Consider the following 26,773-nt stretch of genomic DNA (forward strand, 5'->3'; position numbering starts at 1 on the left):
GACGGGGATGGAGCGATTTGTCAACTTAGTCAATATGGAACGGTTCTAGCTCCAGTGACCATACGATGTCCATCCAACGGCCGTAGTGTTTCTTCAACCTCTGGTCTTCCTGCTCTAGCCGCCCAAAGCAGCGCCGGTCGTGCCGCATGCTCCTGCCTCCCGTGGCTGGCTGTGCTGCCGCGGAGGCCTCACCGCCCCTACTATTCCCACCGCTGGCTAGGCCATCCCTCTACTCACCCACACCCCCTGTTATTCTCCAGCAACGGCAGCCTCACACCGCATCGAACTAGTGAACCCTCGTACTCCTCTACGAGTGGGCATCCACTGTCGTGTCTTCCCGGGCTCCGTGTCGTCCCCTTCCTAGGCCTGGCCGTCGTCCACCGCCCTGGTGCTTCGGCGCGGCGTGGTCAACATGGTCAAGGAACAGATTCCATCGGACCTGGACTGTACGTGGAGAGGCTGACAGCTGGGTCCACGACCGCGGCAAGGAAGTGCCTCCTTATTATGCGCAAAATAATTATTCCTCCACCTGATAGCGGGGATCCACCGGATGGGCCACACTATTTCACGAAAAAATGTTTCCCCCTGACTGCTGGGACCCACCAGCTACATTTTCGCATGCAAGGAAGTGTGTCCGGGCAAAAAAACAATTCGCACCCCTGACTACTAGGACCCACCAGCTACATCTTCGCATGCAAGGAAGTTCCTGATAGTCGGGACCCACCTGGTCGAAGCATACTATCATTGTCATTTTGGTCGCGAACGTGTACGTACATACTGGTCAATGTAGAGGCGCGCAGTGTCGTAGTAGAGGTGTGCACGTAGCATGTACACGTATGTACAGCGGCCAGGGTGCAAGAAAGTAAATACGGCCACGTACGTACATACGGGCTGGGCCACGAATGCCTACTCGCGCGTACGTATGGCCAGGGCTCGTGTACATGGCTGGGTCAGAACGGAGAAACTGCGTCGTCGTCGTGTTCATGGGGAAGCAACGGAATGCGTCATGTTCATCGGGAGGCAACGGAACGCGTGGGAGCCAACCGGCTTGGACGGAACAGCCGATGGAAACGAGGCCTGGCGTACCGCAAAATGGAGGAAATGGCCTCGTGTTCGACCGACCACATTCGAAACGGGATCATATTCATTGGGAGGGGTGTGGCGTACCGCAAAACGGGACTCCACGGGATACTGTTCATCTCCACCGTCGACCCCCTCTAGCCTCCATGGGCTACTGTTCATCAACCATGGACCTCCTCCAGCCTCCACCTGTGACTGTTCATCCACGGGCTCCTATTTATCTAGCCTCCACCGCGTGCTACTCCACCTGCTACTATTCAACCAGCCCTCTACACGGGCTCCTGTTCAACCACCCCTCCACGGGCTATTGTTCATCCAGCCCTCCACCGTCTACTGTTCATCCAGCCCTCCATGGGGTGGTCCTGTTCATCCATCCCTCCACGGGGTCCTGTTTAGCCAGCACCAACCAGCTCGATCGATCGGGGTCCTGTTCATCCAGAGGCAACACCACGGGGTCCTATTCATCCACCCCCACCAGGAACTGTTCATCCAAACCCCCCAGCAACGCTCACTGTTCATCCAGAGGAACACCATGGGGTCTTATTCATCCACCCCGACCGGGAACTTTTCATCCAAACCCCCCAGCAATTTTCACTGTTCATCTAGAGGCAGCATCGATCGGCTTCAGTTAGCAGCAGTAGCAAAGGAATCGCTCGATCGGGTTTAGTTAACAACCATTGATTGATCGCTCGGGTTCAGTAACGCGTAGCCTGCAGTGCAATCGAACCAGTGAACCCTTGAGCCCAACGCCTTGCTCGGGTTCAGTTAGAGCCCAACGGCTCGCACCCACACACATGCGTGTATGAGAGAAACGCGCATCGCTCGGCCCCGACCATCCACCATAATCGGGAACACCCCGATATTTTCCTTGCCCTTGCTTCTACCACGGTTTTTTCCGTCATGGACGGCCCAAAGAATGTCATGCAGTTGCGTCTCTGGCCAGCCCAGGACGAAAAGCCCATTCTCTGTCATGATTTTTTATCATAGAAGTAGGACCCCACCACATCTATGATGATACCGGGTTTTGTCACAATTATCGTCATAGAAGTGTCATAAGTATGACAGAATTTTTTTTTCGTTCAGCCCAAAATGTCAGGGATGTGTCTTTTTTTGTAGTGGTCGCATGTCGGAATTTAATCCCGAAGGACCACAAACCCTTCAACACTTCTTCGGCACCACACACAAAGGGATGTGGAGGTTATTTTTCGGGAAGTAGAAACATTGGCCGGACATCACCGAAGATGCCGGCCTTAACTGCAACCGTCCGGATACCCCGGTAAGCACTTGGCTCCCGAACACTTTACAATTATGCATATCGTAATATGGTACTAAGCAAGCTATTTTTTCCAGGGCTGGACAAAGTGGAGCTACTTATGTGTTCGGCACCTCTGCCTGAGGGCCCAACGAATGCTGTTCTAACAAGGATGTTGGCCATGGCACCATACCAGAAAGCCAATGAAGGAGGGCAAGGTGGAGAGTGAGAGGACCAAAGATGGCCCCTATTCCAAGGGTGCATCAGACATTGTGTCTGGAGGAATCAAAGTCCCCCTATCCGAAGACAAAAGTGAAGGGGTGGCATTGTCTCACTTCCGCCTAGGAAGAGAAGGGCCGCCTCTGAAGATGGGGAGAAGTAGGCTTCCAAGCGAGGAAAGATGCCTCAGGAGGCCGGTTCAGGCTTGGAGGACGCCGACGCGCAGTCTCATGAAGAGGACAAGCCTCAGGCTAAATCGTAACTGAATCCAGGCTGTTTTAAACATCTCTCGCTCCTTTCTTATAATGCGCAGAATGTATATTTTTTGTTTTTTAGTTCGTCACGCAGTCTTCCTCAACAATCCTTTTCCTCGAGGGACCTTCTCCTAGAGATGATGGAAAGCGAGACGCCCCCACCGGACTCCCCGTCCAATAGGGCGGACGACTTGGAGGTGTCGTCGCGGAGGGTCTCCCCGGCCAACAAGTGGTGCAAGGGATGATGAAGACATTGCCCGAAGGTAATACTTTGGTGGCCTAGGGTCCAGGGGACAACAATGAGGGCCCCAGACAGTCCGACATACAGCCGGATACGAATGAACTAATCCCTTCAAGGGGTGGCCGTACTCTTATAGCAGCCTCCGGAGATCCAGAGGCGCCGGATATCTTGACGAACATGCTGCGGCAGGCGTCTGTCTCAGAGGAACATCGTACCTTAATGGGCACGGTGGTTGAAAAGGTCCAGTGCACGAAGAACGGATTGGATGGGGCCTTTGCGAGCCTAATAAGAGGCTTCGAGGTTTGTACTGTAATATGTGCAATTGTGTTTTATTCGCAAAATACACCTATGTATAGATAGTAGCCCCTGAGACTCAGGTTGGCTTCCCATGGGAGGCGAACGGAGGATCAAGAAGGAACATTCAAGGATTAATCTAATTGATTTGAACACAGCCCCTGGCTACTTCCCAGACTACGTATATTGCCGAGCTACAACGGAAGCTTGATATGGCCGGGGATGACATTGCGTTAATCAATGTGCGTCTTGACGAATCGCAAGGTATGTGTTCGGGGTAGTCCCTTCACATACATGTTTGTGATATAAGCATAATGCTGAAATTTATATACTATAATATGCATGGCTGCAGATGGTGCTGCCGCCGTTGAAATTCTTCGGGTGGAGTTGACCCAGCCCAAGGAGCAGGCCCGGTGTAGTAATGTGGCTGCCGAAAAGGCATCGGCTGATTTAAAGGACAAACGAGCCACTCGGCGTCAAGACGAGGAGAAGATATCCACAATGGCGCTCGAACTTAAAAATGCTGCTAGCCGCTGTGAACTCCTTGAGAAGCAGAATGAAGCCAAAATGGCTGAAGTTGACAAGGCCTTACGAGAGGTGTGGGAGGCGCGATCTGAATCCAGAGCTGCCCGTGAGGAGATCCGGCAAGCTAGGGAGATTGTGGCTGGTGAGCCATTTTTGCTACAGACTAAGTTCAGCGATCCGAACTATGCTCAGCTTAACCAATTATGGAGTTCTCTGGACAAGTTTTTAGACTTGCCGAAGAGTTCTTCCGATGCGGCACAGTTTTACCAGGTGCAAGAGGGGTATGCAATGGAGATGCTTTTTTGGTCGCAATTCCGCGCATCGAAGTGCCCCCTGTTGCTAGATGAGCAGATGTCCCAGTGGGCCGAGCTTCATAGGATATCTAGCGCTGCCATGAAGAATGTCATAACCCGGTTATGGACAACTGAGCCTGTTCCGAATAGCTACTTTGGCTTGGTGCAACGGCTTGTTGACGCGGTGCCACGTATCGACTCTATGAAGCGGTCGGTGTGCATCGAGGGTGCACGGATGGCCCTTGCCTGAGTCAAGACATTCTAGGGGAAGAGGAAGGCCATCGATGTTGCAATGAAGAGTCCACCCAAGGGAAAGGATCACCAAGAACTGGAGCATTATTTTGAAGACGTCCTAGTGGCTGCCCGATTGATAGAGGGCCAGTGCTCGAAGGACATAATGTTCGAGTGAGGTGTATGAGAATTGTACGAGACAATTTTATAGTTAATCTGTTTTTATATATTGCTTGAAAGTTTGTGTTCCTCCTGTGTGGCCATTTTAATATAATCTAAAAGTTTTCCAGTCGTCAGCTTCTGCCCCCTCGTGGGAAATACGGGGGTGTTCGGAAAAGCATTTGATCATTCTTGACCCAACATCTTGGTCCGTGAAGGAGGTGTCAATGCGGCGAACCAGGTAACTAGACTATAGGGCGTTAACACGTTCACTTAGCCATAGGAGTTTTATGGTGGGTCTACGACATAGCCCCTGGAATGTATGCGGCTTATTCATACGATGCATGTACATATTTGACCGAAAAAGAGGTCCCTCATGTGAAACGGAGGAATCGCTAGAGATTCCGAAAAGTCATCGAGTGGTTGACCAGCTCTCGCCGCATCATGACAGTCAGTTTTCGGCTTTCTCTACTGAGGTGCTGAGCCAGGTGAACCGGAAGCACAATCGCAGAAGTTCTCCCTTTACTACCCTAGCCGATAGAGCGGAACGTAGGATAGCAAGCATAGGAGCCGGGCAACCAAACTATTGACCCAAGACATGATTCAGAGCCGATGCATATATGGCCAAACTCGCGACGCTGAATTATGATGCAAAAGCTGTCTGGACTTTGTTGGCAACTCAATTGTTCCCGTATCGAGCCCCTGCCAAGTTTAAGCCGGGGTATATCTGTGAAACAACCATAGGAGGTGTGTTCAATTGCGGAAAGAAGCGGATAAATAATACTGGTAATGTGAACTGGGACCTGAGCGATATGCCAAAGATTACTTGATATATGTAAACCCACGACCCCGGCTATTTGATATGCCTTGGGTCGAAGGCAGAGGAAAAAGGCATGTTACAGGCTCGAAAAAGAGTGCGGTCTACAAAAAGTTATTTTGGACCTCCTGTCGCACATCTGCACCGCCTGTCCTCGGTGAGGGGAATCCTTGAAGGAAGTAGCCCCGTAGGTAAGTGTACGGATCTGAACTCCGATAGAGTCGGTTTTAGATGTTTCTCCTTTGCACCACCTGTTTTTAAGAGCTAATGAAGAAAGAAGAAAAAAGGTAAGTAGATGAAAAATGTTACCGGAGTGCTTATAGACTTGTCCGTATTATGCTTCCGCCAATGCCCATGGTATCTTAAGCGCGTAGTTATGTATGTGCGGTATAGTTTTAACGGGTATATGAGATGGGCAACGGAAGCCGAACTGCTATTTCTGCTCCGGATTTGATCGATCTTTGGGGGGAAATTGCTTCTGGCCTTCAACACTTGGCTGGTGAATCGTTCTGTCGCCCCTATTGCCTGGCGGCCCCCTTCCCTTGTGTTCGGCATTGGGCTTGCCGGCCTGCTTGAGGACCCAACCGTTTCTATTGGTATGATTAGCTGGTTTATTGGGGTGGCCATGAATCTGGGAGGGTCGGTCCAGTGTCTTGTCTAGGTTGGATGGTCTGTCTCTGTTCGCCTTGAATAGCTTTTTCCGTTGACCAGGCTTAAAATTGCTGAATCCGGCGTTGACCGCTATTTCACGTGATCTTTCATTATCATTGCGACTGTTGTGTTTACTTTGTCCTGGCTTGCCGTTGCCATCTCTTGTTTCGGAAGTGCCCAGGCCGCTGGCGCTATTGCTTCTACGAGCGAGCCAGCTGTCTTCTCCCGCGCAAAAGTGGGTCAATAGAGCGGTAAGGGCTGTCATGGATGTAGGTCTTTCTTGACCGAGGTGGCGTGCAAGCCTTTCATCCCGGACGCTGTGTTTAAAGGCCGCAAGGGCTTCCGCGTCCAGGCAGTCGATGATTTGGTTCTTTTTAACTAAGAACCTAGTCCAGAGCTACCTGGCTGACTCTCCGGGCTGCTGGACAATGTGACTTAAGTCATCGGCGTCCGGTGGCCGGACATATGTTCCTTGGAAGGGTTCGCAAAAGGCGTCCTCCAAATCTTCCCAGCTGCCAATAGAATTTTCGGGCATATTGTTTAACCAGTACCGAGATGGTCCTTTGAGTTTTAGTGGTAGGTATTTGATGGCATGAAGGTTGTCCCCACGGGCCATGTGGATATGGAGGAGGAAGTCCTTGATCCATACCATGGGGTTTGTTGTTCCATCGTATGATTCAATATTCATAGGTTTGAACTCGTCTGGGAATTGATGCTCCATTACTTCACCTGTGAAGCAAAGAGGATGCGCGACGCCTCTATGTTGGGCCACACTATGACATACCTCCATTGGAGTCTGTTTGCGGTTTTTGGCCCGGGCGTGGCTAGGTTTGTCACGTTCGTATAGGTGGCCGTCATTACGTGTCGAGGTATGTCCTCGTGATCTGTTGGTCGCTCTTGGGTGTCCTGATCTGCTACCCGGGGCGGTGATGGTCGTGTGCACAATCCCGATCTATTTTGTTCTTGCCTTTACGGCGACGTGGGGCGCTCTGGTGTTCGGCTTGAATTGCTGCTTTACCCGGACCAAGTTGTGGTTGACCTGACGTCCTGTGCGATAATGGCACAGGCTCGAGCGCCCTGTCGTCGCCCTGGGGTAGCAATCTACTCTTCGGGTAGCTTTTGGCTGGGCCACTAAGGCCGTATTGTTCGGTGGCTAGGACTTCGGTCCATCTATCATTGAGCAGATCTTGGTCGGCTTGAAGTTGCTGCTGCTTCTTTTTTAGGCTTCTTGCAGTGGCCATTAGTTGGCGCTTGAAGCGCCCATGCTCAAGAGGTTCCTCAGGTACGATAAAATCCTTGATGCCGAGACTCACCTCGTCCTCAGAGAGCGGAAGGTAATTGTCATCGTTTGAATCCTCATACTTGGCCCGCTTACCAGGGCTAACCTGCCCATCTTCCCCTTCATCCTGGTCATTAGCTGTATCAACGGGGTCTTCGCTGTCTTCGGTGTCGTCGTCCATACCGTCAATGTTCTCGGAGTCGTAATCAAGTGTATCGGTTGAATCCTCGACCGTGGCTATGAAGTGGGTGGTGGGTGGGAAGCAAAATTCTCCACCGCCAGCCCCTGGTTCGAGCCGGATATAGTTCGGCTGTGAGTCCTCTGTCAAGGACATGTACTTTAACGAGTTTAGCACATCGACCAAAGGTGAGTGCTGGAAGATCTCCGCGGCGCCGAATTCAAAGATCAATAAATGATCAAGCTTGGCGTCCGTGGGCTCACGTGGTTCAGAACTTACGGCCGGAGACAAGTCCGGAGTTCTGGTGACCAAGACATCATGAGAGGTTGAGTGAATGTGCGGCTCCAACGTCGTGGAATCTGTGGCCTCCGTAGTAGGATCAATCCTCCCATCCTTGGATGGCGTGGCTTGCTCCAGATCTAGGGCAAGAGCGGTTATAGGAGCAATCTCCTGGATGCGGCCAGATGACAGATTTTGGTCATGATCATCTGGGTGACTGGAAGCGGCTACCGCGGTTTCGAATCCGGTGAAGATCAAGTCACCACGGATGTCCGCAACGTAGTTCAAGCTCCCGAATATGACCTGATGTCCAGGGGCGTAGCTTTCGATCTACTCCAGATGGCCAAATGAGTTGGCCCGCAGTGTGAAGCTGCCGAACACGAAGATCTGTCCGGGGCGGAAGGTTTCTCCTTGGACAGTGCCAATATTGACGATCGAAGGGGCCATCAAACCTTTTGGCGACAGCACAGAGGAACTCTCAATGAAAGCACCAATGTTGGTGTCAAAACCGGAGGATCTCGGGTAGGCGGTCCCGAACTGTGCATCTAAGGTTGATGGTAACAGGAGACAAGGGACACGATGTTTACCTAGGTTCGGGCCCTCTCTATGGAGGTAATACCCTATGTCCTGCTTGATTGATATTGATGAGTATGAGTATTACAAGAGTTGATCTACATCGAGATCATAATGGCTAAACCCTAGAGGTATAGCTTGTATGGCTATGATAATAAATATCCTATCCGGACTAAGTCCTCCGGTTTATATAGACACCGGGACGATCTAGGGTTACACAAGGTCGGTTACAAAGAATGGAATCTATATATCCGGTCGTCAAGCTTGCCTTCCACGCCAAGGAGAGTCCCATCTGGACTCGGGTGTAGTCTTCGGTCTTCGTATCTTCACAGCCCATCAGTCCGGCCCATGGCTAACAGGCTGGACGCCCGAGGACCCCTTAGTCCAGGACTCCCTCAGGCGCCCCCTTCCTTCCTTCTCCTTCTCCCTTCCCTTTTTCCTATTCCATGTGGGAGGTGGAATCCTAGTAGGACTAGGGAGTCCTAGTAGGACTCCACACTTTGGGTGCGCCCTATGAGGGCCGGCCTCCTCCTCCATCCATCCTTTATATACGTGGCCAGGGGCACCCCATAGACACACAAGTTTATCATTGATCCCTTAGCCGTGTGCGGTGCCTCCCTCCACCATAATCCACCTTGGTCATATCGTAGCGGTGCTTAGGCAAAGCCATGTTCCGGTAGCATCATCATCACCATCATCACGCTGTCGTGCGGACGGAGCTCTACCTCGACACTCTGCTGGATTGTGAGTTCGTGGGACATCACCGAGCCGATAGTGTGCAGATCGCGGAGGTGCCGTATGTTTGGTACTAGGATCGGTTGATCATGAAGACGTACGACTACATCAACCGCGTTGTCATAATGCTTCCGCTTATGGTCTACAAGGGCACGTAGACAACACTCTCCCCTCTCGTTGCTATGCATTACCATGATCTTGCATGTGCGTAGGATTTTTTTTTGAAATTACCGCGTTCCCCAACAGTGGCATCCGAGCCAGGTCTATGCATAGATGTTATATGCACGAGTAGAACACAAAGGAGTTGTGGGCGTGGGAATATACATATTGCTTGCCATCACTAGTTGATTCTTGATTCGGTAGTATTGTTGGATGAAGCGGCCCAGACCGACATTAACATACGCTTACGCGAGACTGGTTCTACCGACGTGCTTCGCACACAGGTGGCTAGTGGGTGTTAGTTTCTCCAACTTTAGTTGAATCAGATTCAATGAATCTTTCTGAAGATCAAAAAGCAATCACTATACCGCGTTGTGGTTTTTGATGCGTAGGTAAGAACGGTTCTTGCTCAGCCCATAGCAGCCACGTAAAACTTGCAACAACAATGTAAAGGACGTCTAACTTGTTTTTGCAGGGCTTGTTGTGATGTGATGTGGTCAAGACGTGATGAGATATAAGTTGTTGTATGAGATGATCATGTTTTTGTTGAAGTTATCGGCAACTGGTAGAAGCCTTATGGTTGTCTCTTTATTGCATAAGATGCAAGTGCCAAATAATTGCTTTACTTTATCGCTATGCGATAGAAATAGTTGCAAGAGCAATAGTTGGCGAGACGACCATGTGACGACACGTTGATAGAGATCAAGATGATGGAGATCACGGTGTCATGCCGGTAACAATAGAGATCATGACGGTACTTTGGAGATGGAGATCAAAGGCACAAGATGATGATGGCCATATCATGTCACATATTTTTGATTGCATGTGATGTCTATCCTTTATGCATCTTATTTTGCTTAGGTTGGCGGAAGCATTATAAGATGATCTCTCACTAAATTTCAAGGTATAAGTGTTCTCCCTGTGTATGCACTGTTGCGAAAGTTCTTTGTGCTGAGACACCACGTGATGATCAGGTGTGATAGGCTCTACGTTCACATACAACGGGTGCAAGCCAGTTTTGCACACGCGGAATACTCGGGTTAAACTTGATGAGCCTAGCATATGCAGATATGGCCTCGGAACAATGGAGACCGAAAGGTCGAGCGTGAATCATTTACTAGATATGATCAACATAGTGGTGTTCACCATTGAAAACTACTCCATCTCACGTGATGATCGGACATGGTTTAGTTGATTTGGATCACGTGATCATTTAGATGACTAGAGGGATGTCTATCTAAGTGGGAGGTCTTAAGTAATATGATTAATTGAACTTTAATTTATCATGATCTTAGTCCTGATTGTATTTGCATAACTATGGTGTAGATCAATAGCTTGTGATATTGCTCCCCGTTTATTTTTGATATGTTCCTAGAGAAAAGCTATATTGAAAAATTATAGTAGCAATGATGCAGACTAGGTCCGTGATCTAAGGATTATCCTCATTGCTGCACAAAATAATTATGTCCTTGATGCACCGCTAGGTGACGGACCTATTGGAGGAGCAAATGCAGACGTTATGAACGTTTAACAATGCTCGGTATGATGACTACTTGATAGTTTAGTGCACCATGCATTACGGCTTAGAACCGGGACTTCAAAAATGTTTTGAATGACATGGAGCATATGAGATGTTCCAAGAGTTAAAATTGGTATTTCATACTCATGCCCGTGTCAAGAGGTATGAGACCTCTGACAGTACTTTGCCTACAAGATGGAGGAGAATAGCTCGACCAGTGAGCATGTGCTCAGATTGTCTGAGTACTACTATCACTTGAATGAAGTGGGAGTTAATCTTCCAGTTAAGATAGTGACTGACAGAGTTCTCTAGTCACTATCACCAAGTTACTAGAACTTCGTGATGAACTATAATATGCAAGGGATGCCGAAAACGATTCCCCGAGCTCTTCGCAATGCTTAAATCGGCGAAGGTAGAAATCAAGAAAAACATCAAGTGTTGATGGTTGACAAGACCACTAGTTTCAAGTAAAAGGGCACGGGAAACAAAGGGAACTTCAAGAAGAATGGCAAGCAAGTTTCCACTCCCATGAAGAAGCCTAAAGCTAGACCCAAGCCTGAAACTGAGTGCTTCTACCGCAAAGGAAATGGTCACTTGAAGTGGAACCGCCCTAGATACTTGGCGGATAAGAAGGATGGAAAAGTGAACAAAGGTATATTTGATATACATGTTATTTATGTGTACTTTACTAGTGTTCATAGCAACCCCTCAGTATTTTGATACTGGTTTAGTTACTAAAGAGTAGTAACTCGAAACGGGAGTTGCAGCATGAACATAAACTAGTTAAGGGTGAAGTGACAATGTGTGTTGGAAGTGGTTCCAAGATTGATATGATCATCATCGCACACTCCCTACACTTTCGGGAGTAGTGTTGACCCTAAATAAATGTTATTTGGTGTTTGCGTTGAGCATGAATATGATTTGATCATGTTTATTGCAATACAGTTATTCATTTAAGTCAAAGAATAATTATTTTTCTATTTACATGAATAAAACCTTCCATGGTCATACACTCAATATAAATGGTTTATTGAATCTCGATCGTAGTGATACACATATTCATAATATTGAAGCCAAAAGATGCAAAGTTAATAATGATAGTGCAACTTATTTGTGGCACTGCCGTTTAGGTCATATTGGTGTAAAGCGCATGAAGAAACTCCATGCTGATGGACTTTTGGAATCAGTTGATGCTTGCGAACCATGCCTCATGGGCAAGATGACTAAGACTCCGTTCTCCAAAACAATGGAGTGAGCGACTGACTTATTGGAAATAATACATACTGATGTATGCGATCCGATGAGTGTTGAGGCTCACGGCAGGTATCATTATTTTCTGACCTTCACAGATGATTTGAGAAGATATGGGTATATCTACTTGATGAAACATAAGTCTGAAACATTTGAAAAGTTCAAAGAATTTTAGAGTAAAGTGGAAAATCATTGTAACTAGAAAATAAAGTTTCTATGATTTGATCGTGGAGATGAATATTTGAGTTATGAGTTTGGTCTTCAATTAAAACAATGCGGAATAGTTTCACAAACTCATGCCACACGGAACACCACAACGTAATGGTGTGTCCGAATGTCAAAATCGTACTTTATTGGATATAGTGCAATCTATGATGTCTCTTACCGATTTACCACTACCATTTTTTTGGGGTTATGCACTAGAGACAGCTACATTCATGTTAAATAGGGCGCCATCTAAATCCGTTTAGATGAAACCGTATGAACTATGGTTTGGCAAGAAACCTAAGCTGTCGTTTCTTAAAGTTTGGGGTTGTGATGCACTACAAGAAATATGTCAACTTGTGACCAGCACTATTGGTCACTGAATGGTCACTGTTTTCAATTTGTGACCTTTTTGTGACCAAAAACATCAGGTCAAAAGCTGGCGGTCGTAAACTGACTATAGCGATCTTTCTTCTGGAATGGTCGTAGACGTTTATGACCAAAATACGTCTACTGTGGTGTTTTGGTCACTAGCAACCTCCCCAGGACAGGTAGGCATCCAGCGTGGCAATCTGATGTGGCACAAGATTCTGCCCGGTCCAATTCGATTTTCTACATGGGCCTAGCCCAACAATTCGGCCTTTTTAAAGTATTTTTTTCATGTGCTTTTATTAGCTACATGGGTCTGACCCAGTAATTCGGCCCATGTATTTTTTAGGCAAGCCCTTTTAATATATGTATTTTATGTTAATTTCGGTTAGCTAGATGGGCCTGGCCTACAATTTGGCCTTTTTATTTTCTAGCGCATGACATGTTGCGGTCCATTTCTTTTTTATTTCCAGCTTTTTTTGTCAGCTCCAGTTTTCAGATGGGTCCCAATTGTCAGGTTTTTTATAGCTTATTAATAAGCAATATATATGTATATATCAAACAGATAGAAGAGAGAAAGCATATGAAAATCTTCAAATAATAGCTAAAATAACTTTATTACAATATGCTATACAGAATAGAACACGTGAAACTACATACACTCATTCACATCACAACAGCCAGCTTCCATACACTCATTCACATCACAACAACCAGTTTCACCATCGAATCTTGCATACCCAGGAACTTCAAACTTCACCCAGATCCACACAAATCATAAATATTGGGATCTACAAATAAACCGTTACTCTTGGATACCACAAAACATGCTCTTCAACATAGGAAGAAGTCATCAACGGAGTTCTACCAACAATACAAGCTCCATTCACCTACAAGAACAGAATGGAATATCAAGTACTTGGATCGTTCAAGCAGATTACAACCAACATATATATATGTAGAAGTACATCAGTAAATATGATGGAGCAAATCAGACAACAGAAACACTTATACAGCCCAACAAATGGGTGATGACGACAAGCAAAAAATATACTCCCAGGTTTGGACATAAATAGTGTCAGATCAAGCAGAAGACAATAAGGCAGTAAACATATTGTCACATCCTCTTTGACCCTCTTCAGATCAATTAATCTACATAGCTTCAATTTTATTTGTGCTTTACAGCAAAGAGCAAAACTAAAGAGAGCAAAGCATAGTTGATGATGGGTTGGTGAATTACCTCGATGGCGTACTTGATGGTAATGTCGATCCTTCTGGAGTTACTAGTGTTCGTCCACAGACATAAGCATAGAAAAGAAAACATGATTTCAGCAAAACTAAAACTGTCAATGAAAGTTGAATAACAATGCAGCAGATTAGCTCTTAGCATGGAGGAACATCACCAAATTAAACAAGATGGTTGTTCAAGTTTCTATATGAGTATTCATGATTTCAGTTTGTCATCATCGTTTAAATAGCTTGGCAAATATTGACAGCAAAGAAACAAAAAATTGAAGTCTATAGATTTGTGAGCATGCAGTAGATTGTTCACATCCTAATGAAATACATGGAAAAGAAGCTTGAACTATACTAGCAATAGAAATCAGTCAGCAGTATCTGAGAGTGACTGATGGTTGTTTCAACAAACAAACAGTTTCTTAACATCTTAACATGGACCAAAGAACCGTTGTTACTTCACAATGAAGATAAATATATCGACTCTAGCAAGCAAGGACCTGACCTCTCCTTTCGGAAGAAGAGGTTTCAGTTTTCTTGTCACAAATTTCATGGCTAATGTGGTGGTGTAGTAAGCAAACATTTTAGTTTAACTTAGCACACCATTTTTTAATTATTCTTTTCAGCACGCTTTCACCAATGACGTAGTGTGAATAATACGAGAAATAGAGAAATAACACTGAAATTTTGAGACTAAACAAATGCACTATGTACCAGATCGAACACTCTTAAATCAGAACCAAAAAAATATGCCATCTATTATTAATCTTACAAAAAAGCACTCAATCTTCACTTCCATCGCTCCTTCAGGTTGCAAATCTATGTACACGCATTTCTGGAAATACAAAAGTACAAAATCCATCATCTCTATTGTAATAAGCGAAAAACACTCAGCACTAATGAAATTGTTCCTTGCAAACCCAAAGAAGGGAAACAGAAGGGTTAATCATACAACTATATTAAGAAGTCAAGTAATAATTGAATGAGACATCAAGGCAGTAATGAGGCCTTGATGTTCCCTCGACAAGGTTTCGATATATACGGATATACCATATTATTTTGGTACAATTTCGTTAAATATCACATAAAAAAAGCATATACTTGATAAATTGAGTAGGTGATAAATTTTCTTAACTTTAAACTAACACCACCAACACTCATTCCAATTCTATAGCACAAACAGTAAGGTATTTACCCAAACTGTACCACTGTAAGCTAGCGCAAACACTTGCATGCATTAATGTTCATTCTGTAGTAGCACACTAGCTTGCGGCACAGGGCCACCAAGCCTTTATATAGGAGCACTGTACAAGTACGCACATCACTTGCATGCACAAATCACTCCTATGTAGTAGACTAGTAGTAGCACACTTGCTCTTGGCAACTAACTTTAATATGTTCACTGTTGGTCTAATGCGTAGATGACTAGGGGAGATGCATGCATGCTGATGACCAAGTCACTATATATTGCAGACAAACACATCATCCCAGGATGATTGGGGCTGTATGATTTTTGTATGATAAGCATCAACAACAAATGGAAGTTAGTTTTTACCGGCTTCTTGTTTACTCCTAGTTGTGCCCACGTGATGACTTAAGCAACTCCTCCAAGGTTCCATAGCCACCTGTCAAATTAACTGAATGTCAAAACACTTGTTGAAGAACTGTATTTAGAAATTTCTTTCACTTATGGAAGAATTGTACAGGTACTTAGTAAAGCAATAAAAGCGTCAACAAACCAAGCCATTTCGCCCTTCCGCTCTTGTATGCCAGAAACAACTCTATAGGAGCATGGATCAGGGACAGTAAGAAACTAAGCATCCAACTGTAATATAACTTGACCTACATGATCACCTAATACCAATAGGAGCATGGATCAAGTTTGATATAGTAAACAGCAGTATAAACATGACGGGTGGCAATAATGTACTACTAAACAGTAGTGCTCCCCCAGCCAGCTTGTTGCAGCTCGGCAGAGTGGGGACCCAACACTCCCCAACTCCACAAGACCTGGAGCAAGCAAACTAACAGTAGGGTGAAATTGATATCTATCAAGCCTCTACCGATTTGGTAAATAAAACAGACAAATTTAAGTTGCTGATGTAGTACAAGTCGAATAAAAATGTTGCAGATTTGTTTGTGGGAATTGAACATCAAACCAATTTCATTTTCAATTTTAGGAACACACATACAAACTGAAGTAAACCAAATCCCCCAATAATGTGTGTCAAATGCTGTCCAAACTAAAACTCAACTGCAGGTATCCCTCTCCTATGTTACAACCAAACTACATGGCAGGATTGGATCAGATTGGACCAACCCAAATCAGAATAGCTAGCTAGCAAGGAAGGGAAGGGGTCGTCCTTCTCTTACCACAACCGTGGTTGTACCGCTTCAGCTTTTGATCTTCACTGCCACGTGCCGTGGTACGTGCTGAAGAAGTCGCGTACATCTCGTGAAGGACGTCATGGAATGCGAGATGCACTGCAGACCATGAGAAGGAACACCTCTTCCCTGCCTCGCTCGTCACATATCAGCTGCTGTAGGGTGACCCGCGCTATGGATGCCATGGGAGGAGTGTGGCCTGGTGGATCTGGGAGGAAGGGGGAGTATGTGAGGCGAGGTTGAACAATCTGAGGGAGACCGAAACCCTAGCCATGGGTTGGAGAGGGATGGATGGGTGGGGGATTCAGCGGATCTGGCAGGTCCTAGTGTTGCAAGGTGAGAGCAGGTCGCCGGTGCGGCACCGCGGAGCAAGACTCTCCTAGCCGCGGCGGCGTGGCCCCTCGGCGCCGCGAAGGCGGCTGAGAAGGAGGGGAACACCACCGAGGAGGCAGTGGCGAGGGAGGGGGAGCGCGAATGCCATGGTTGCGAGGGAGGGGAGGGAGGAAGGGGTCGACGGCGGCTGCAGCGGTGTGCACGCGGGTTGGATTGAATTGGGCCAGGGTGAGGGGAGGGCGCGGTAGTGTGCGTCAGCGGCGTGGGTCATCGACGGTGAGGGAGGGGCATCGGCTACAGGAGTGGACAGGAGGGGTGGGGGAGGGATCTGGATCTGGTTGGGGGAGGAGGGGCGGCGGAGGAGGGATTTGGATCGGGGAGAGGAGGGGCAGCATCGCCCTAGGGTTTCTCGGGAAGGAGGGGATCGAGAGACGCTGGATTAGTAGGGTGGACGGCCTAGATCGAATAAAGGGAGTGATCCCTAGGATGCGTCCTGATTGGTTCAAAAATGAGCAGTCCGAAAATTACTTTCTTAGTGCTAAAAACAGGGGGTTGAAGCAGCTACCGAAAATATTTCGCAAAATGGCATCACTAAGATTTTCACTTAAGTTAGACCACCTTTCGTGGATGATTATCAGTTTGATTGGATTTCCGATCTTTCTAGCTATTTCGTGAAACAGTAAATTCGGCAAGAAGTGGGTCAAATTTGAACTACATGTGTTTTATAGTTTTCTATTTATTTTTTTCAAAAAAACATTGTTAGTTACAAAAGTAGCTATTTCATCATGGATAAACCGAGATTTTTGCATTATTAAGCACCTAACTAAGAACGGGCGCGCGGTCAACTTTGATCACATTTTGAAATCGGCATTTGAAATTCATTAAAAAAATGGAAAACATTTAACCTCTTATGGTTAGTTCAAATAAACGAATATTTTGTGCATGTGTGTATTTAGGGATGACAAACAATGTTGATTTGGGAGGTTTTCATTTTCTTTGCTCAAAAGAACCATTTTTCATTTTCTAAGCGACCAATATGTGTTTTTTTATGAAGGAACTACCATACATTTGTTGTAAAATGGCACTAAATCATTTTTCTAAAATATTAGTCCATATTTAATGTATAATTGATCAAACCTGCCGATTCAGTAGGGTGTCAAAAGCTTTTATCCACCTCTGTTGAAAAAGACAAATTAGTTGGGTGTCAAAAGCTTTTATCCACCTCTGGTGAAAAAGACAAATTTCCGCCGATTCAGTAGGAAGCGGGTCAAATTTGAACTGCAGCTACCTCATAGTTTGCTCTTTATTTTTTCCAAAACTCATTTCCAGGTAAAAAAAGTATCTATTTAATCACAGAAACACCAAAAAAAATTCAAGATTCAACAACTAGCTATGAATGGTCAAGCCCGTCGTTTTGACCGCATTTTGAAATGGGCATAAAAATTTCAAAAATAACAAAAAAATTGGAAAACCTTCACATTGTGTCATTATATGTGATCAAGTTACCAGGAAAAATAATAAACTTGTAATACGGTAATTTTTTTTAAAAAAGTTTTCTCAGAAACAAGCTATCATGTGTGGAGATCAATGACTTTCAAGCCAAATGATCAATCTTATGGCCACATTCATGGCATAGTTTGTTGAAATGATCTAATATTGTGCACAAGGGTGCATATTGGAATGGCAAACAATGTTGTCTAAGGAAATTTTCATTTTCTTTAGACGAAAAAATCATTTTCCATTTTTCGAGTGCCCCAAATGAGGTTTTTTGTGAAGAAACTACCAAATAATTGTTGCAAAATTGGATCAAATAAATTTTATAAAATACTAGGCCATAATTAATGCACAATTGACCAAATCGTTGGGTGTAAAAAGTTTTGATCCACCTCTGGTGAAAAAGACAAATTTGCGCTGATTTAGGAGGAAGCGGGTCAAATTTGAACTACGGCTGCCTCATAGATTGCTATTTATTTTTTACAAAAATCATTTCTATGTACAAAAGTATATATTTAATCAGAGAACCACCAAAAAAATTCTAAGATTCAACCACTAGCTAGGGATGGTCATTCCCGTCGTTTTGACCGCATTTTGAAACGGGCATAAAAATTCAAAAAAAATCAAAGAATTGGAAAACCTTCGCATTGTGTCATTATATGTGACCAAGTTTTCAGGAAAAATAATAAACTTGTAATAAGGCAATTATTTTAAAAAAGTGTTCTCACAAATGAGCTATCATGTGTGAAGATTCATGGCTTTCAACCCAAATGCTCAATCTTATGGACACATTCATGGCATAGTTTGTTCAAATGATCTCATATTGTGCACAAGGGTGCATATTGGAATGGCAAACAATGTTGCCTAAGGAAGTTTTGATTTTCTTTGGACAAAAAAACCATTTTCCATTTTTCGATTGCCCAAAAGGAGGTTTTTTGTGAAGGACCTCCCAAATAATTGTTGCAAAATTGGACCAAATCAATTTTATAAAATACTAGGACATATTTAATGCACAATTGATAAAATGGTTGGGTGTAAAAAGTTTTGACCCACCTCTCATGAAAAAGACAAATTTCCACCGATTCAGCTGGAAGCGGGTCAAATTTGAACTGTAGCTACCTTCTAGTTTTCTCTTTATTTTTTTCAAAAATCATTTCTAGGTACATAAGTATCTATTTAATCAGAGAAACACCAAAAAAATTCCAAGATTCAACTACTAGCTAGGAATGGTCATTCCCGCCGTTTTGACCGCATTTTGAAACGGGCATAAAAAATTCAAAAAAATCAAAAAATTGGGAAACCTTCACATTGTGTCATTATATGTGGCCAAGTTCCCAGTAATAACAAACTTGTAATACGGCAATAATTTTAAAAAAGTGTTCTCAGAAACGAGCTATCACGTGTGGAGATCTATGGCTTTCAAGCCAAATGATCAATCTTATGGCCACATTCATGGCATAGTTTATTCAAATGATATCATATTTGTGCACAAGGGTGCATATTGGAATGGCAAACAATTTTTCCTAAGGAAGTTTTCATTTTCTTTGGACGAAAAAACCATTTTCCATTTTTCGAGTGCCCAAAAGGAGGTTTTTTTGTGAAGGACCTCCAAAATAATTGTTGCAAAATTGGACCAAATCAATATCCTAAAATATTAGGACATATTTAATGCAAAATTGACAAAATGGTTGGGTGTAAAAAGTTTTGATCCACCTCTCGTGAAAAAGACAAATTTCTACCGATTCAGCTGGAAGCAGGTCAAATTTGAACTGCAGCTGCCTCATAGTTTGCTAAAAGAAAAAAATAGGAGGTGGCCTCTTCCAAAAATCATTTCTAGTTGCATAAGTACATATTTAATCATAAATACATGGTTTTGTGGCGAAAAGTCAAGGTTTGGGCGGTGACCGAGGGCCCCAACTCTAGAGCGCGTAAACTCGCATGCCCGCCGCATGGTCACCGCGTGACCATGGCGTTGCCATGTGTTTTGGGCGGCCTATGCATGTCTAGTGGGTTGGGCACTCCCTGGGTAGGTGCTAGGAAGAAAATTAAAACATAAGATTCTCACGAGGAGACCGATCGATGCTCAAACATGAATTAGCAGCCAAGTGTTTGATTAGCGGTACGGAAAATGTACATGGCTAATGGGTGTGAATTATGGCTGAGGATGATCAGTTATTAAGAAGACCGTCTTTACAAATTTTCAGCTCAAAAGGAGGAGCCTAGGTGGTACTTGCTTTGCAAAGAACCACACTGGACATAAATACGAATGTTGAAGCTGGGCTCAAAATAATGAATGGATTGAGTTGGCATTTGGTGGAGGATCAAAATTGGATCAAATCATTTTTCTAAAATATTAGGCCATATTTTATGTACAATTGACCAAATGGTTGGGTGTCAAAACCTTTCCATCCACCTCTTGTGAAAACGACAAATTTTCGCCGTTTCAGCTGAAAGCGGGTCAAATTTGAAGCGCAGCTGCCTCATTGTTTGCTCTCTAGTTTTTTTCAAAAATCATTTTTAGGTACACAGTGCAACTGCCTCATTGTTTGCTCTTTATTTTTTTCAAAAATCATTGTTTTATTCAACCCCTAGCTATTTGAACTACATTTGTTTCATAGTTTTCTCTTTATGTTTCCAAAAATCATTTCTAGGTACGCAACTAGTTATTTCATTAGAGATCCAACAAAAGTTTTGAAAGACTCCCTCTAGCTACGACGATCATGCTGCCGTTTTGACCGCAATTGTAGGGTTTTTTCATTTTCCTATTCTCGCAATTTTATATTTTTAAGTTGTTTTGAGATTTTCCTATAATGAAGAACCTTTTTTCTAGAGAGATAAAATTTTAGAAAATGGTTTATTGACTTCAAAAAGTTTTCATAATATTTCAATAATGTACATGACTTTTGGAAAAATGTTCGTTGAATTAAAAAATGTTCTTGAATTCAAAACATTTCATGAAATTTATTTTTTTCAGTCAATTTAAAGAATTTGTTAACATACTTCTGAATTTGCAAACATTGTTTTGCATTACTGTACATTTTTTGAATTATAATCTTTTTTGTAATCCCCGACTTTTTTATGAAGCAAAAATAAAAACGGAAAAAAAATAGAAAACAAAAAAGTAACGAAAAAAGAGGGAGCCCGGCTTGGGCCGGCCCATGTTCTAGCATAGCATCGACACTAACTTTTATTCCTGAATGGGCCAAAGCCTAGGCGACACACGAAAATGTTAAAAGAAAAAAAATAGGAGGTGGCCTCTTCCGAACAAGGCCCAAGCCCAGTGGAAGAGAAACCTTAAGTAGGCCGCGCGCGTTACCCAATCAACAAAGTGGTGGTAGCTTGGTGGTTTGCTTCTCTAAACGAGACTTAGATGTTCCGGGTTCGAGTCCCACGGGAGCCTCTTTTTGCTGCGTTTATTCGCCAATTTGCAAGGTCCTTTATTTCAGAGGAGGACGGTCCCACATGTCATAGGTATTGTATTAGTTGGTTCGGTAGTAGGCCTCACATGTCACTGTACTCGAGAAGTTAATATGTGAGTGGACAACGGGTCCCACATGTCATTGGTATTGTGTTACTTGGCCCCGCATGTCAGTGGTAGGTCCACAAATCATTTCAGTAAATATGTGAGTGGTCAAACCAACTGCTAAAAGTGACACATAAGCAAAAATGGCATGACACGTAGGCGGAATTGATGATGTGGCGTCCAGTCATATCAATGCATCCATGTTTAGAACGTTATGACCATTTATATTGGTCGTGATCAGCTAAAATATGGCAGTGGACCAGTGCAGTCTGCTTTACGACCATTTCGTGTAAAGAAATTGCGACCTTTCTAACCAAAATGGTCGTTATGGTTTAGGGTTTGAAACTCCTCGAACAGCTTTTGACCAATTGGTCTCAAATGGTCGTAGATTTACGACCAATTCTTTCAGGGTCACTGACAGAAGGTCACAAGTTGACATATTTCTTGTAGTGACTCCAACAAGGAAAGGAGGAGTCCTACTCACGGTAGGAGTAGGACTCCCCCCTTGGCGCGTCCTCCTCCTAGGCCGGCCGCCTCCCCCCTTGCTCCTTTATATACAGGGGCAGGGGGCACCTATAGAGACACAAGTTGATCAAGTTGATCGTCTCTTAGCCGTGTGCGGTGCCCACCTCCAGCATAGTCCACCTCGATAATACTGTAGCGGTGCTTAGCCGAAGACCTGCGTCGGTAGAACATCAACATCGTCACCATGTCGTCGTGCTGACGAAACTCTCCCTCAACACTCAGTTGGATCGGAGTTAGAGGGACGTCATCGGGCTGAACGTGTGCTGAACTCGGAGGTGCCGTGCGTTTGGTACTTGATCGGTCGGATCGTGAAGACGTACGACTACATCAACCGCGTTGTGCTAACGCTTCCGCTTTCGGTCTACGAGGGTACGTGGACAACACTCTCTCCTCTCGTTGCTATGCATCACCATGATCTTGCGTGTGCGTAGGAAATTTTTGAAATTGCTACGTTTCCCAATAGTGGCATCCAAGCCTAGGTTTTATGCGTTGATGTTGATGCACGAGTAGAACAAAAAGGAGTTGTGGGCGTGGGTATATACGTATTGCTTACCGTCACTAGTCGATTCTTGATTCAACAGCATTGTTGGATGAAGCAGCCCAGACCGACATTACGCGTATGCTTACGCGAGACTAGTTCTTCCGACGTGCTTCACACACAGGTGGCTAGTGGGTGTCTGTTTCTCTAGCTTTAGTTGAATCAGATTCAATGAACAGGGTTCTTTCTGAAGATCAAAAAGCAATCACTATACTGCGTTGTGGTTTTTGATGCATGGGTAAGGACGGTTCTTGCTCAGCCCATAGCAACCACGTAAAACTTGCAACAACAAAGTAGAGGACGTCTAACTTGTTTTTGCAGGGCATGTTGTGATGTGATATGGTCAAGATGTGATGAGATATAAATTTTTGTATGAGATGATCTTGTTTTGTTGAAGTTATCGGCAACTGGCAGAATCCTTATGGTTGTCTCTTTATTGCATAAGATGCAAGAGCCAAATAATTGCTTTACTTTATCACTATGCGATAGCAATAGTTGCTAAAGCAATAGTTGGCGAGACGACCATGTGACGACACATTGATAGAGATCAAGATGATGGAGATCATGGTGTCATGCCGGTGACGATATAGATCATGATGGTACTTTGGAGATGGAGATCAAAGGCGCAAGATGATCATGGCCATATCATGTCACATATTTTGATTGCATATGATGTTTATCGTTTGTGCATCTTATTTTGCTTAGTTCGGTGGTGCATTATAAGATGATCTTTCACTAAATTTCAAGGTATATGTGTTCTCCCTGAGTATGCACCGTTCCCTAAGTTCGTCATGCCGAGACACCACATGATGATCGGGTGTGATAAGCTCTACGTTTACATACAACGGGTGCAAGCCAGTTTTTGCACACGTAGAAATACTCGGGTTAAACTTGACGAGCCTAGCATATGCAGATATGGCCTTGGAACACTGAGACCGAAAGGTCGAGCGTGAATCATATAGTAGATATGATCAATATAGTGATGTTCACCATTGAAAACTACTCCATCTCACATGATGATCGGACATGGTTTAGTTGATTTGGATCACGTGATCATTTAGATGACAAGAGGGATGTCTATCTAAGTGGGAGTTCTTAAGTAATATGATTAATTGAACTTTAATTTATCATGAACTTAGTCCTGATAGTATTTGCATAACTATGTTGTAGATCAATAGCTCGCGATGTAGCTCCCCGTTTATTTTGATATGTTCCTAGAGAAAAACTATATTGAAAGATGATAGTAGCAATGATGCGGATTGGATCCACGATCTGAGGATTATCTTCGTTGCTGCACAGAAGAATTATGTCCTTGATGCACCGCTAGGTGATAGACCGATTGCAGGAGCAGATGCAGACATTATGAACGTTTGGCGAGCTCGATATGATGACTACTTGATAGTTTAGTGCACCATGCTTTACGGCTTAGAATCGGGGCTTCAAGGATGTTTTGAACACCATGGAGCATATGAGATGTTCCAAGAGTTCAAATTAGTATTTCAGACTCATGCCCATGTCGAAAGGTATGAGACCTTTGACAAGCACTTTCCCTACAAGATGGAGGAGAATAGCTCAGCTAGTGAGCATGTGCTCAGAATGTCTGAGTAGTACAATCACTTGAATCAAGTGGGTGTTAATCTTACAGATAAGATAGTGATTGACAGAGTTCTCTAGTCACTATCACCAAGTTACTGGAACTTCGTGATGAACTATAATATGCAAAGGATAAAGGGAACAATTCCCAAGCTCTTCATGATGCTGAAATCGACGAAGGTAGAAATCAAGAAAATCATCAAGTGTTGATGCTTGACAAGACTGTCGGTGTGAAAACCGGCGGATCTCGGGTAGGGGGTCCAGGACTATGCGTCTAAGGTCAATGGTAAGAGGAGACATGGAACACAATGTTTTACCCAGGTTCGGGCTCTCCCTATGGAGGTAATAGCCTACGTCCTGCTTGATTGATCTTGATGAATATGAGTATTACAAGAGTTGATCTACCAAGAGATCGTAATGGCTAAACCCTAGAGGCCTAGCTTGTATGGTTATGATAATGTGTATCTCTCTCCGGACTAAGTCCTCGGTTTATATAGACACCGGGAGGATCTAGGGTTACACAAGGACGGTTACAAAGAAAGGAATCTACATATTTGGTCGCCAAGCTTGCCTTCCACGCCAAGGAGAGTCCAACCCGGACATGGGTGCAGTCTTCGGTCTTCGTATCTTCACAGCCCATCAGTCCAGCCCATGGCTAACAGGCCGAACGCCCGAGGACACTTAGTCTAGGACTCCCTCAGTATCCCCTGAAGCTGGGTTCAATGACAAGGTATCCGGCGCATAGATCTGTCTTCGGCATTGCAAGGCGGGTTCCTCTTCGGGTAGTCTTCGGATGTATCGAACATGTCCGGACCTGTAACACACAACACACACAACCGTAGAGAGAATATAATATTCCACGAGTCCAATCTGCTGACAACTTTTTACAATATGACATCACGTCTGCCCCGGTCACTATATCGAACCATTTTGTCTGCCACCCCATGTTTCGAGATGCAGTTTCCATTGGCACATCTTGTAAAAGCAGAGATTATGTCCCCATGTTGTGGGATCTTCATCAATACTGGTGTGGGCAACCCAACCGTGCCGTTTACACAGCCCTTGGGAGTAGGCGAGTAGGAAGGCGTTTGACATTCGTGGCCTTTATAAGGGGATAAGGATTCGTCCTCATTCAACCACTCCTTCACTTTCCTCTGCCCATCCATTCTTGAGCTCCAGCGCCCAAGCTCTAGCTTCCCCCACCGGAGAAAGCACTCCAACCATGTCCGGATCCGGAGCTGGAGGCAAGTGGATGGCCTCCTCTGTTAAGAAGAAAGACATCAAGGAGCTCCGAGAGACCGGATACCTGGCCAAGGAGATCGTTCACCGTCTCCCAACCGAGGGACAGATCATCCCTACCCCAGAGCCCCATGAGAGGGTTGTATTTCTCACACATTTCGTCCGCGGGCTGGGATTCCCTCTCCACCTGTTCATCCGCAGGCTGGGATTCCCTCTCCACCCGTTCGTCCGTGGACTGATGTTTTACTATGGGCTGGACTTCCATGATCTAGCCCCCAACTTTATCCTCAACATCTCAGCATTTATAGTCGTTTGCGCGGCCTTTCTCCGTATCCCACTTCACTTCGGCCTATGGTTGAAGACCTTCAACGTAAAGCCGAAGGTGCTGAGAGGCCAACAAGCAGAGTGCGGAGGCGCCATGGTGGGCAAGATGCCCAATGTCGCATGGCCCGAAGGCTCCTTTGTGGAGACGGTGAAGGGGTGGCAGTCGGGGTGGTTCTACATCACCGAGCCGCGCGACACCAACTGGTCGGCGATCCCCAAATTCCGATCCGAAGTTCCGATGCGGCTCACCTCCTGGCAAGAGAAGGGTCCAACCGGGGGTTCTTCGAATGAGCTAACCGAGATCCAAACGTGCGTCCAGAACATGATAACCAAGAGAATCAAACTTGTCAACGTGATCCAGGTTATGCTCATTCGCCGGATCCTTCCGTGCAATGCCGGACTTGCTATTTGTGGGAGTTCGATCCGGCCAAGCACTAGACGCTACTAGAGCTCTTCGGCACGACGCACGAAGATATCTGGTAAGTACTCTTCAAGGCCGGTAAGACACCACCGCCTATGACCGAGGATCGCGTGCTTAGCTTAAAATGCCAGGCAAATTCAGTAAGTTCTTTCATATTTTCAAGGTATAGCCTTTACTGGCGTATTTTGAGAAGGAGTCTAGATGCTGGACCTATCGGAGACGCTCGCCGCCACTCAGCGTCGCCTGGATGCCGCTCAGCTGGAGCGCGATGCCGCCTACGGATTCACGCCGCTGCAGCCGGGCCAAGCTGGGTCGCCGATGTGCGTGCCCGGGGAGGAGCGATCGGCCGGGCCCTCGGCGCCGTCCCAACCGTCTACGAGACCCCAGCAAAGAACATGCATGCTGCCCAGGCAGCCGCAGCCGGCCTGGACCAGATCATGGGTGAAGAGCTGAAAGAGCGCATCGGGCGGATGCGCGAACTCCTCCACGCCGCCAACACCCAGCAGGACCGCCTCAACTAGCTTGCCAAGCCGGCGGGATCCGGCTCCGCCCGCCTCGGCGGGTCCGGCGAACTTCTGCACACCGCTTCCTCGCCACCCA

This window comes from Triticum urartu, chromosome 6 (genome assembly GCF_003073215.2).
Source record: "Triticum urartu cultivar G1812 chromosome 6, Tu2.1, whole genome shotgun sequence".
Taxonomy (NCBI): domain Eukaryota; kingdom Viridiplantae; phylum Streptophyta; class Magnoliopsida; order Poales; family Poaceae; genus Triticum; species Triticum urartu.